This window comes from Acinonyx jubatus, chromosome A1 (genome assembly GCF_027475565.1).
Source record: "Acinonyx jubatus isolate Ajub_Pintada_27869175 chromosome A1, VMU_Ajub_asm_v1.0, whole genome shotgun sequence".
NCBI classification, from domain to species: Eukaryota; Metazoa; Chordata; class Mammalia; order Carnivora; family Felidae; genus Acinonyx; species Acinonyx jubatus.
This window is the reverse complement of record NC_069380.1, coordinates 89,142,940-89,156,208: the sequence shown is the minus strand read 5'-3', so window position 1 is coordinate 89,156,208 and position 13,269 is coordinate 89,142,940. Positions and strand designations below refer to the sequence as shown.

Genomic DNA, 13,269 nt, shown 5'->3' with positions numbered 1-13,269 from the left:
TTGGGTAGGAGGGATGTTCCTACTTTGTTTGGAGTTTAGAATAAGAAATGCCTTTAAAAAAAAAATTCTCTAGGGGTGCCTGGCTGGCTCAGTCAGTAGAGCACATGACTCTTGATCTCAGGGTGGTTTAAGCCCCACATTGGGCATGGAGCCAACTTAAAATAAAAAACTAAATAAAAATTTCAAAACAGCTTTATATTAAAAAAAATTCTCTAACTCTAGAATCCTTTAAATATAAGCAGTTCAACTACTGTAAATATACTATTTACGTCCAAGTCTTGTGGGGACATCGGCTACCATTCACTGAGATCTCCCAATATCTCATGAGGGCCTCCTACGCACCAAGCACAAGGTACGGATTGTTGAGAGAGCACTAACCAGACAGTCCATTCCCTCAAACCGCCAAGAGCGTAATTGTCACACTACTGGGAAGTGTGTCGTAGGGGCAGACGTAGAAGTGGGCCCAAGGGCGGTGTGGGGATAGCAGCCAGTGAGTGAGCAGAGGGAGTGTGTGAGTGGGACATGGATATAAAGGAAGGTTTCCAGGACGAGTCAAGACCGGAGTGCAAATTTGTGCACAGTATCAACCCAGGTGTGAGGGAACAGGCATTCTCATACATGCTGGTGAGTCCTGTAAGTTGGCAAAACATTTCTAGGGAGGAAAATATGTAACATCTAATGAAAATTTTAAATGCACATGACTCCTAAACTGGCCACTACAATTCTATAAATGTACCTGATAAATATATATGTACAAATGTTCAAAGACATTCGTGCAAGAATGTTTGTAGCACTTTTTATAACAGGCCAAAACAAACAAACAAACAAAACAAAAAAAAAAACCCACAAAAAACCAAGAAATAACCTAAAACATACACTTGGAATGAGTAAACTATGGCATAAAAGCACAAAAAAGCCATTAAAAATAATGCAGGGACTTTGTGTACTGATGAGGAATGATGTTTAAGATGAAACAAAGGAAATGAAGCAAGTTAAATAGTGTGTATGGTAGGGGCACCTGGGTGGCTCAGTCAGTTAAGAGTCTGACTTTGGCTCAGATCATGATCTCATGGTTCATGAGTTTGAGCCCTGCATCAGGCTCTGTGCTGACAGCTCAGAGCCTGGATGGAGCCTGCTTCCAATTCTTTGTCTCCCTCTCTCTGCCCCTCCCATGCTTCAGCTCTGCCTCTCTCTTGCTCTCTTAAAAAATAAACATTAAAAAAAATTTTTTTTAATTAAAAAAGTGCCTGTAGTAAATGTGAATATTCACAGCCCCACACACATGCACATGCACACACGAGTATACTAGCAAATACAGACACACAGTGGGAAATGAGACTTTGACTCTTCCCATTACAACTTTCTGTTGTTTTTTATTTTTATTTTTTTTAGTCACACACACATTTCACATTAAAAAAAAAAATAAATGAAACCTTTGAAATGGAAAGCCAAGACCTAAAAGTTGGGAAGGTTTGGGGCAGACGAGACTGGAGGCAGAAGAGTAGGCCGGACTCTGAGCTCCACAGTTATAAACATCCCCCTAACAGCTCGTCAGGTGAGCAGTGCTGTCCCCCCTCTGCAGACAAGGAAGAGAGCTAGAAGACAGTGAGGAAGTTGCCCAAATTCCCAGCTGGGAAGTGGCGCAGCCTGGATCTGAATTTAGGTGTGTCTGACTACAATCTTCTTGTTCTTCCCAATACTCCATTCTAATTAACATCCCTAACTGCATTTAGAAACCGAAGTGATGTGTCCAAGGGCTGGTCAGGACCAGGCCAGGAGAAAACACAGGACTGGATGCTTCATCCTGCTGGCTTTACTCCACCAAGACAATTTTTCTTCTGATAATGAATCAGTCATCCACAGCCTCAAGAAAATTTTTAACTACGCTAATGGTACAGAATACCCAGGACATGCAATAGTTAAATTAATTGACTGCTCTGGTTAAAAGCAGAGTTTCAAAATCCTTCTCTTAGCTTTAATACTTGTTGAAATTTTTAATCAAATTGTTCTTTTTCCTTGCTTTTTTTTTTTTTTTTTTTGAGATAGAGATAGGGTGAATGAGCTTGTAAGCACGGGAGGGACAGAGGAGAAGAGGAAGAGAGAGAATCCTATGCAGGCTCCACACTCAGCGCAGAGCCTGACACAGGGCTTCATCTTATGACCCTGAGATCACGACCTGAGCTGAAATCAAGAGTCGGACGCTCAACAAACAGAGCAATCCAGGCGCCTCCCCCCTTCTTTAATTCTTAATAAAAATGGCAGAGCACAACTCAATCTTTCTTTGATAATGAAGAACCTTACAACATCTCAGAGCCATCCTTCTGGACATCAGTCCTTCAACTACACTGCTTACTATGATAAAGAACAGCCACTAGTTGTTTGGTAATCACATCATCCATGGGTGGATCCTAAGGATCTGTCGAGGATTCCAACCCATGGGCCCCTTGGAGGCACTGGGCCTGTCTGTTCCTCCTCCCCAGCCCCGACTCCCAGTGCTCTGGTTGGGGTGTTCTAAGTGTTCCCTTGATGGGGCAACCGCCCAAGTGTTCTCCCAGCCTCCATTCCTGCTACCTCCAAACCACTATTCACACGGCATTTCCCCAGGAAAACCTTTATATGAATGCTCACAGCAGTGACATTTTCTACAGTTCAAAACTAGAAACAATCCAGGTGTCCTTCAGTGGGTTAACAGTTAGGCAAAGTGCTGTACATCCATATCATGGAATACGGGGCAGTAGTAGAAATGAACCAACTACTGATACATGCAACAGCTTGGGTGGATCTTCAGGGCGTTATCCTTAAGTAAAAAAGCCAATCTCAAAGGGTCCATACAGTATAATTCCATTCACACAACATTCTTTTTTTTTTTCAGTTTGTTTATTTTGAGAGAGAGAGAGAGAGAGAGCGTGCGTGAGTGGTTGTGTGCATGCATGCTTGAGAGGGGGAGGGGCAGAGAGATGGAGAGAGAGAATCCCAAGCAGGCTCCGCACTGTCAGCGCAGAGCCTGACGCAGGACTTGAGCCCACAGACCGTGAGATCATGACCTGAGCCGAAACCAGGAGTCAGACACTTATGCAACGAAGCCACCCAGGTGCCCATACACAACATTTCTGAAATGACAAAATTATAGAGCTGTGGAACAGATTAGCGGTTGCCAGGGGTTATGAATGGTGGGCAGTGGGGGCGGGGTGTGGTTATAAAGGGTAGCACAAGGGAGAACTTTGGGACAATGAAATAGTTCTGTATCTTGACTGTGGTAGTGGTGTTTGTACAAATCTCTCCATGTGATAAAAGGACACAGATTTGTACCCATACGCTGCACCAATGCCACTTCCCTGGCTTTGATACTGTACTGTGGGTATGTAAATGACAACCAATGGGGGAAAATGGGTGAAGGGTGCATGGGACCTCTCTGTACTATTTTTACAATTTCTTATGAATGGAGAATTATTTCCAAATAAGGAATTAAAAAAGAGATTTGTTGAACGTATGCAGTGATCATACTGCTCTTCTGTTTAAATTCCTTGGATAGTGACCAACTGCCTTGAGAGTAAAACTCTGATCTTTAGCAGGCAGAGGGGTTCACAGGACCTCCAGCCCACTCTTGGGCAATACTGAATCACCTGAGACCAGCTGACACACCAGATACTGCCTCTTCCACGCCTCTTCCCGAGCTGTCCCATCTGCCTGAAATGACTTTCCTCCCCATTTTGTTCTCCTGGCCAACCTTCATCTTCCTTCAAAATCTAGTGCATGCACCTGCTTCTCTTGAAAGTTTTCCTCTACAGGAAACTTCAAGCTGTGCTGGGCATGCCCCCGTTTTTGGCACCACAACCTATATTCATTTTATTGCAAGTCTACCTCTACTTCTACTCTGTGAGGTCCCTGAGGGCAGAAAATGCGTCTGATTCATTTCCTAATCCTCTACTAATTACATAGTGGGTGCCCAGTAAATATTTGTTATAGGCAAAACTAAGCAGAAGAATAAATGTAGGGCAGTGTGGTACAGTGGTTAGCATGAGGACTCTCAAGTGGGAGGGCAGGCTCCTGGGCAGACTCCATCAAAAACTGTTAGAATAAACAAATTCATAATGGTTCAGGATACAAACTTAATGCACAAAAATATTTTGTGTTTCTATATGCTGATGAACTGTCAGAGAAATTAAATGATGTTCTCACAATTGTATCAAAAAGAATAAACTACTCAGGAATAAATTTAAACATGGAGGTAAAAAACCTTTACACTGAAAACCAAAAGATGTTAATGAAAAAAGTTAAAGACACAAATAAATGGAAAGATATTCTGTGTTCATGGATTGGAAAAATCAATATTGTTAAAATGTCCACACTACCTAAGGCAATTTAAAGATTCAATGCAATCCCTATCAAAATTCCAGTGGCATTTTTCACTGAAATAGAACAAATAATTCTAAAACTTGTGTGCAACTACAGAAGACTCTGAATGGCCAAAGCAATTTTAAGAAAGAAGAACACAGCTGGAGGCATCATGCTTCCTGATCTCAAAGGTATAGTAATTAAATATTACAAAGCTATAGTAATTAAGACACTACGGTATTGGCATAAAAACAGACATACAGAGGCACGTGGGTGGCTCAGTCAGCTGGGTGACCAACTTCGGCTCAGGTCACGATCTCACAGTTTGTAAGTTTGAGCCCCGCGTCAGGCTCTGTGCTGACAGCTTGGAGCCTGGAGCCTGCTTCAGATTCTGTGTCTCCCTCTCTCTCTGCCCCTCCCCTGCTTGCGTTCTGTCTCTGTCTCTCTCAAAAATAAATAAACATTAAAAAAATTTTTTTTAAAGAATATTAAAAAAAACAGACATATAGATCAATGGAACAGAACAGAGGGCCCAGAATAAACCCACATATATATGGTTGATTAATTTGTGACAAAGGAGCCAATAATATACAATGGGGAAAGGATAGTCTCTTCCATAAATGGTGTGGGAAAGCTGGACAGCCAAATGCAAAAGAATAAAACTCAACCACTCTTACACTATACACAAAAACTAAGTTAAAACGGATTAAAGACTTGAACATAAGACTTGAAACCACAAAACTCCTAGAAGGAAACATTGGCAGTAAGTTTCTTGACATAGGTCTTGATGAGGATTTTTGTAATCTGGCACCAAAAGTAAAAGCAACAAAAACAAAAATACAAAAAGCAACAAAAACAAAAAACCAAGAGGGGCTACATCAAACTAGAAAGCTTCTGCACAGCAAAGGAAACCATTAACAAAATAAAAGGCAAACTATGGAACTGGAAAAAAATATTTGCAAATCAGGTATCTGATAAGGGACTAATATCCAAAATATGTAAGAAACTCATACAGCTCAATGGCAAAACAAACAAACAATCTGATATTAAAAAATGGGCAGAAGATCTGAATAGACAGTTTTCCAAAGAAGACATACAGATGGCCAGCAGGTACATAAGAAGATGTTCAGTATCATTAATCATTAGGGAAACACAAATCAAAACCACGAGATTATCACCTCACGCCTGTTACAATGGCTAAAATCAAAAAGGCAAGAGATAGCAAGTGTTGGTGAGGATGTGGAGAAAGGGGCACTTGGGCACTGTCAGTGGGAATGCAAACTGATGCAGCTACTAAGGAAAACAGTATGGAGGTTCCTCAGAAAGTTAAAAATAGAACTACCATATGGTCCAGTAATTCCACTTCTGGATATTTATCCAAAGCAAACAAAAACTAACTTGAAAAGATAGTTGTGCAACTTGAAAAGATAGTTGTGCCCGCATGCTCACTGCAGGATTAGTTACAGTAGCTAAGACGTGGAAACAACCTAAGTGTCCATCAGTGGGTGAGTGGATAAAGAAGAGGTGGTCTACATACACAATGGAATATTAATCAGCCTAAAAGAGAAGGAAATCTTACCATCGGTGACAATATGGACAGACCTCAAGGGTGTTATGCTAAGTGAAGTAAGTCGGATAGAGAAAGACAAACATCGTGTGATCTCTCTTATATGTGGGATATAAAAAACAAAACAAAATGAAACTGCCAACCTTATAAATCCAGAGAACAGATTAGTGGTTGCCAAAGGTCGGGTTAGGTGTAGGAAAGAAATGAATGAAGGAAGTGAAAAGGAAAAAGAAAAAAATGTGTATTACTCTCTTCTAAATTACAGTATACAGACTTAAGATTCAGAGTGTATATTTTTACAAGAATTGTCAAAATAGCTGTCTAGATTAGGATTTCTGTATTTTCTTTTTAGATATTTAATTGTGACACATAATAGCATAGTAAAAGATATCTGTTTTAAAAAAACACAGATTAGGACTCTGGGGTCAGAGGGCAAAGAGCCTACCACTTATCTGGATGATCTCAGACCAGCGATTACACACATCTGTAAAACAGGGATAAGCATAGAATCACCCTCAGGGGACAGTGAGCACAGTGCCCAGCACAGGGCAAGGTCTCAATGTCAGGTGACATTAGGACAGGTATTACTACACCCATTCTGTTTCCTGCTCCCCCAAATAAACGTTTGCATTCTGAAAATGTGAACTAAAATCTGGGAAATGCAAAAGTTGATGACATGGCCAATGGTGGGTGAGCATCTCGGTCAAACTGCACAGAATTTACTTTTCATTCTAGGCTGTGACCGGCAGATGATGTTTCAGGACATTTTTTGAAGACATCTGCTTCATAGGATGTGTGTGCTATGTTTCTGAGAGCATAGTTAAGAATTGATGAAACAGAATCAGAGCTTGTGTATTTATTACGTGGGCTGCACGTTCAGGCCTAGATATGCTAAAATCAAACTAGTGACAGCATTGGTTAAGATATACAAATACTTAAATAGTCTAACAAATTAAATCACAGTTCTGTACAACTATACATATACACACACACTAACATAATTTTTAAAGGAAGTTATTTTAAAAGCCAGTCATTCTTTCTCAATTATTCTTTCTCTTAGCATCGCTGTGGGGGAGGGGAGATAAAAATGTTTTTTAAACAAATCCCCAAGTTTCTCCTATCCTGGCCTATGGAAAGACAAACTTTTGGCATACCACTAAAATGTGTTCACACTGTCCATTCTCCTAATAGCCAAAAAATTCACTTATAAAAATACTTCAAATTCTAATTTCAGAATAGGCAAGAACCTATTTAACATAAAGGGAATTAATATTAATGCCTCATTTTTAAGAAAGAAATAACAACTATCCTGTTTGTAACTACATATCCTTAGAATCTAGTTTTACTATTTCTGAAAAGTTTCAGAGTATATAGTCTTTGCTGTCTTTTACTTTAATGTAAAGTTAGCTGGGGGCAGGGAGGGAGAGCACACTATTTTATGAGACCAAAAAACAAACAAACAAAAAAACAACAAACAAAAAAGCCCAAATGAATTAAATAAAATCAAATTTGTTGAATTTCACCTTCAAATGTTGAGCAAACTTCCTTAGTTATGGGAAAGTCCTATGTTAAAACAGTGACTACTCTTGCTCATTATTTTTATACCTATTAATTTATACACCAACGTTTTCCAAAGAGGATTTGAGGTGTCAATTAAAAATATTTTAAACGGCAATTCAAAGGCCAATATAAGGGGCACCTGAGTCGCTCAGGCTGTTAAGTGTGGACTTCAGCTCAGGTCGATCTCACGGTTCATGGTTTTGAGCCCCAAATCCAGCCTAGCACTGATAGGGCGAAGCCTTCTTCAGATCTTCTGTCTCCCTCTCTCTGTCCCTCCCCTGCTCACCTGCTCTCGCTCGCTCTCCAAAATAAATAAAGATTTAAAAAATAATAAACCACAAATGAGCTCTAAAAAAATGAGCTCTTGTTGTGCAAAAGATATATAAACTTGCCTCCCAAATAATAGAACCCCTAATGAATCAATGGGTCTAGACACTGAGCCTCAATAGCTGCTAACATCGCAGCATGAGCCAGCCAGCTTTAACTGCTTCTAGATGGAAGATGGGGGTGTCTGGGTGGCTGAGTCAGTTGAGCATCCGACTTCAGCTCAGGTCATGATCACGTGGTTCGTGAATTCGAGCCCTGAGTTGGGCTCTGTGCTGACAGCTAGGAGCCTGGAGCCTGCTTTGGATTCTATGTCTCCCTCTCTCTCTGCCCCTTCTTCTCTCACTCTCTCTTTCTCAAAAATGAATAGTAAACAGTAAAAATAAAAAATTTTTTTAATGAGATGGAAGACAGCACCCCACCGAGGGCATTCTGATTCTAGGGCATTAAGCCTCATCTTAATCCCACTGTGAATTTTCAGGAGATACAGAGAAACACATTAAATTACACTGCAGAGATGCAGCCAGTAAAATCCCAACTATGGAAATGGTATAGAACAACCAACTGCTTCAACAAATAAACTACAAGGAAGACAAAAGAAGAGAAATAAAGGGGGAATCTACAGATTAAAAGAAACTTAAAAGATGTATCAACCAATCATAACGTATGGAACTTATCTAGATCCTGATTCCTATAAACAAACTGTTAAAGAACTATAAAACTTATGGGATGTCTGGAAATTTGAATATTGACTGGTTATTTGATTATACTGAGGAATTATTGTATTTCCAAGTTTAAAAGAGTCCTTATCTTTTAGATACATATATTGAAATATTCATGGATTGAATGACATGACATTTAGGATTTGCTTGAAAATAACATGGGTGGGGGGGTGTGAGGGTGTAAGTAGATGAGGTTGGGGTGAAACAAGATGGGCCAGGAGCTGATAACTGTGGAAGCTGGATACTATTGTTTAATTTTGCATATGTTTGAAAGTTTTCATAATAAACAGTAAAAATAAAGACTGACCTTGAAACTAGCTCACACAATCACAAAAGGTCAAGTATGAATTTAATTATTCTTAAAGAAAATGTTAAAAAGTCACCTTCTCTTTTTATACATTAAAAAAATTTTTTTTTTAATGTTTACTTATTTTTGAGAGAGTCAGGGCGCGAGTGGGGGAGGCGCAGAGAGGAGACAGAGACTCCGAAACAGGTTCCAGGCTCTGAGCTGTCAGCACAGAGCCTGATGCAGGGCTTGAACTCACGAACCATGAGATCATGACCTGAGCCGAAGAGGGATGCTTAACTGACTGAGTCACCCCAAAAATGTCACCTTCTTAACTAGTAGTGAAGTATAGCTACATATGTATATAACAAATATCTGTCCTGCTGCCAAATGTGGTTTCTGTTCTACTTTATGCATCACAAAAACGACTGCTTTACTATTAATTGCTTCATCTGGCCTTTGTCTTTATCCAGAAAATTAAGAACCCTTTATTTAAAAAAATTTTTTTTAGTGTTTTTATTTTTGAGAAAGAGAGAGAGAGAGAGAGAGAGAGAGAGAGAGAGGGACAGAGCATAAGTAGGGAGGAGCAGAGAGAGAGCGAGAGACAGAGCATGAGTGGGGAGGGGCAGAGCGAGAGAGGGAAACACAGAACCTGAAGCAGGCTCCAGGCTCGGAGCTTGAACCCACAGACCGTGAGGTCATGACCTGAGCCGAAGTTGGACGCTCAACTAACTGACTGAGCCACCCAGGCACCCCAAGAACTCTATATTTTAAATCGACAAATTGAATATGCCCTCTAACACTTATTTGAAACACATTTTCATCTGTCCTGGCATCCCCAAAATTAAATCCTTAGGAAAATCAAAGCTCTCCAGAGAAGACTATGCCACAATAGGATTCTTTTTAACCCCACAGGATCCTTTTGAAAGAAAAAAAAAGGGTTAAGTGAAGGAAAACTTCTAGATTGGATGTTTTGCTTTCAGAACAAATTAAAAGCCAAAAGAGAACCATCAGAGTTGAGGCACCCAGGAAAGGACGCTTAGCTGGGGGAGACCTGGGTTCAAATTTCACTTTCCAGCTACCTGCCTTGAAGCTGACTGCTGGGACTCTGTGAGCCTCCATGTACTCCTCTGAAGAAACGGGTGTCACAGCTGCCACTTACAGGACTCCAGTGAAAATTAAGTGGACGTACATGGACAAACAGGGCCTAGCTTCGCTGGCCTGGGGCTACGTTTCCAGCTCACTGCAGCTGTTGCCTCCTATGTAACCTGCCCTGGAGATCGACAATCCTGCAACCGAACTAAATGAATTTTACATGGTTCAGATCATTAATTATTACAACTAATAATTAATTGCCAGCACTTAAAAATCAGGAGAGCAGAAATGCAATGTAGAGTTCTGACCTCTTTTTTAAAATTGCTGGGTGAGGTTTGGTTTTCCAGGGTCCCCACCACTCCATGCTCTTTTACACCTGGCCCTGAAGGCTGATTCCTGACCCCACACTGGGCTGATGTCCTTCCTTCACCCTGCCCTTTCCCTTTCGGTGCCTCTCCCTGCCTGGCAAATTTCTCACAATACTTCATGGCCCAACTCCAGCGCCACCTGTCACCTCCACCTTTCCATGCCATGGCACAGCACCTCCACTACAACAAGCATCATCACACTGTGCTGGCACTAACCTGTCTGCCTGTCTGCCTCCTCTACTGGGACTCTCAGGAGGAAGGGACCCTGTTGCTATTGCCTTTGTGTCCCCAAGGCCGAGCAGAAAGCCTGACCTAGATAATGTAGAATTCAGCAAATGCCTCCTGAATGTGTGGAAGGAAATGAGAGCTAAAATATTACAAAAATGTCAAAATTTATATTACAGCTTGTTCTGACAGTTACCAAATAAAGGGGTCAAGGACTTTTAAATGAGAACAAGCTTCCATCTGCTTACAGGTTTCACAAGTTAGTTAGAAGTCATTCAATAAACTGACAAAGCAGAAGCAACAGCAGGTAGGGTCATTCATTCATTCATTGAACTGATATCACTGAGCTTACTGTGTGCTTTCTAAGTACTGGGGACGAAGCAGTGGACAAATCCGACAACTACCTGTTTTCATAAAGCTACTTCCTTGTAGAGGAAACAAAGTAAACATAAATAAATAGAATCGTTTCAAACCAGAGTGAACACTAAGAAGAAAATTAAATTAATGAGATAGAATGACTAAGGGGAGAAAAGAGTAGTCAAGGAAGGCCTTGTAGAAAAAGACACATCTGACCAGAGGAAAGACCAGAAGGAGCCAGCTGTGCAAAGCCGCTGGAGACAGCTCCAAGCATTGGAAACGAAAGTGCAAAGGTCCTGAGGCAAACGGGGCTGCGCGGTGAGAAGATGGGTGGGACAGGAGAGCAGAGCTCTGGGTGGTGGGAGTGGTAGGGGAGGTGGGCAGGGCCGCTCTGGCACTGCTAGGCACTGAATATGCAATGACTAGGCACTGGAGAAGCATGGGGATGGGGGGTCTCTGCGTGGATGGGGAGGGGGTTCGTGCCCTACTCACATCAGCATGGGCAGTATCCCGCCCAATTTTCCACCTATCAACCTGGGCTCGTGCCCAGGCACTTTCACACACATTCACATAGCCTGACAACAATCCTGTCCAAAAGGGTAGACATTTCCCCACTTTCCCTGGGGGAAAACAGAGGGTCAGTGCCTTGGCCAAGGTCGCGAAAACCAGACTCCGGGATCCTTAACATCCCGACGCGGGTATGCAACTGCGTGTCCCCAATCTGGAGGGGTGGCGTCCACAGATCCCCCACGACACATCTGCCAGGGCCAGGCCAGGGAGCGGGGCCCGCAAGCCCCTGGCGGCTGACAGCCGGGCGGGAGGAGGCGACTGCGGCAGCCCGGAGGGCAGGGGCGGCGGCCGGGGCCGTCTGCGCCCCACAGAGTCCGGCCCACTCCGTAGCCCCCAGCCCGGCGACCCCGCGCCCCCTGGCCCTGCAGACCGCGGCCGCGCGGCCCTCCTGCCGCCCCTCCCCGGCGGGGCCCCGCTCGAGCAGCCCCCGCCAGGCCTCGCCCGCCCGCCCGCCCTGCTCACCTCGCCTCCCAGCCGCCGCGCCAGGGGGAGAGGGCGGGCGGGCGGGCGGACTGGCGGCGCTGCGCACTGGCGGCTCGCGGCTCCGTTGCCCCGGGCTCGGCCGGCCGCCCCGCCCCGCTCCGCTCCGCCCCGCCGCCGCCGCTGCAGTGGGTGTGAGGGGCGCCGGGGCGCTTCGACCCTTCCGGTCCGGCTCCCTTCTCCTCCTCCGCCGCCGCCACCGCCGCCGCGGCGCCCGGCCTGAACGACCTTCGCGCCGACCAATCAGCGTCCGGAGAGCCGGGCAGGCGCGGCCAATCGCGCCAGGGGGCGGGTCGTGACGGGCTGGGCGGGCGGAGCCGGGATAACCGTGCGGGGTTCGATGGGGCTTGGTGTCCCTCAGCCGCCCAGCTCCTCCGGCTTGTGCACGCCCGGGGCTGGGGACGCAGGTCCGGCTCAGTACGCGCGCTGATCCTCCATCCCCCCACGGGGACCTCGAAGCAGAGGCCCGACGCGGAGCCAGGAAGCGGTGGAGAGGGCCGACCGGCGGCAGGAGAGCCGGGCCCTCTGGGCTGCAGGTGCAAGGTGGCAGCGGCGAGGCGGCCTGTAGGGGAACGGGCCGGCCCGTCTGGGGGAGAGTCCCGGGCGAGGACGAGGGGAGACCGTGGTGTTGGCATCCGGCGTCCAGGAACCCGGCACGGTGTGGCCCCTGGAAGGACGAGGAGACCGACGCGGCGGGGGAGCGGGAAGGAGAGGCAGGGGTCTTGGACTCTGCGGCTTGCTAACGGCTAGAAATCGGGTGCTGGGGAGGGCGGAGTGCGAGGAGATGGCCACGTGCAGACTAGTGCCCCCGGCGGGTCCGTGACAGAAGGGAGGAGGGGAAAGCCTGGCGTATTCGGGCCATGGGTCAAACCTCTGGCTCAGAGAAAGGCAAGGTCGTAAATGGGGAGAAGGGAGTGCAGTGCTGAGGGTCCCCTAGGTCCTGGGGTCCCTTGACACCGACCTTCTTATGAGCCAACTCCTGCAGCCCTCTGGCCCCTCGGTCGGGTTCCAGCAGGCCTGAGGTCATATGAAACGATGGGAGAGGCCAGGATATTTCGTGTTGCCAGATTTGCGTTTAAATAAGCAAAGCTGGAAGGGAGGGAGGGAGTCTGGACACACTGAAAAAAGATCAGAGGTCCGTGGATAGGGTGGGGGGAGGTGCACACTTTGAGGACAGGGAGAGGGGGTACTGTGGAGGAGGAGCAGCTTTCGCAGGATGCAGGAGCCCAGCAGGCCAGAGCCCAGCCGGTGATCAGGGCAGGGGCCAAATTGGGAGGAAGGAGCAGGATCCTAACGAGGGGGAGGTCAAGGGGCTGGGAGGCATGGAGGGTGGTGGCAGAATTTGGGGAGGATGGAAAGCCAGTGATGCAGGGCCAGCTG

The 13,269-nt window shown here is 45.2% G+C and overlaps 1 protein-coding gene across 3 annotated transcripts in view; it reads right to left on the bottom strand.

Moving 5' to 3' along the window:
- The window catches only part of MAPK9 (mitogen-activated protein kinase 9), a 58,002-nt gene extending 45,986 nt beyond the window's left edge, over positions 1-12,016 (bottom strand). For 2 of the 3 annotated variants that reach the window (XM_027076949.2, XM_027076950.2), the window contains exon 1: positions 11,872-12,011. The gene's annotated coding sequence lies outside the window, so the exon portion shown is untranslated. Of the gene's footprint in view, positions 1-11,871 lie in introns of all 3 variants that reach the window. The other variant, XM_027076948.2, reaches the window with a different exon arrangement.
- Between the last annotated feature and the right edge of the window lie 1,253 nt (positions 12,017-13,269).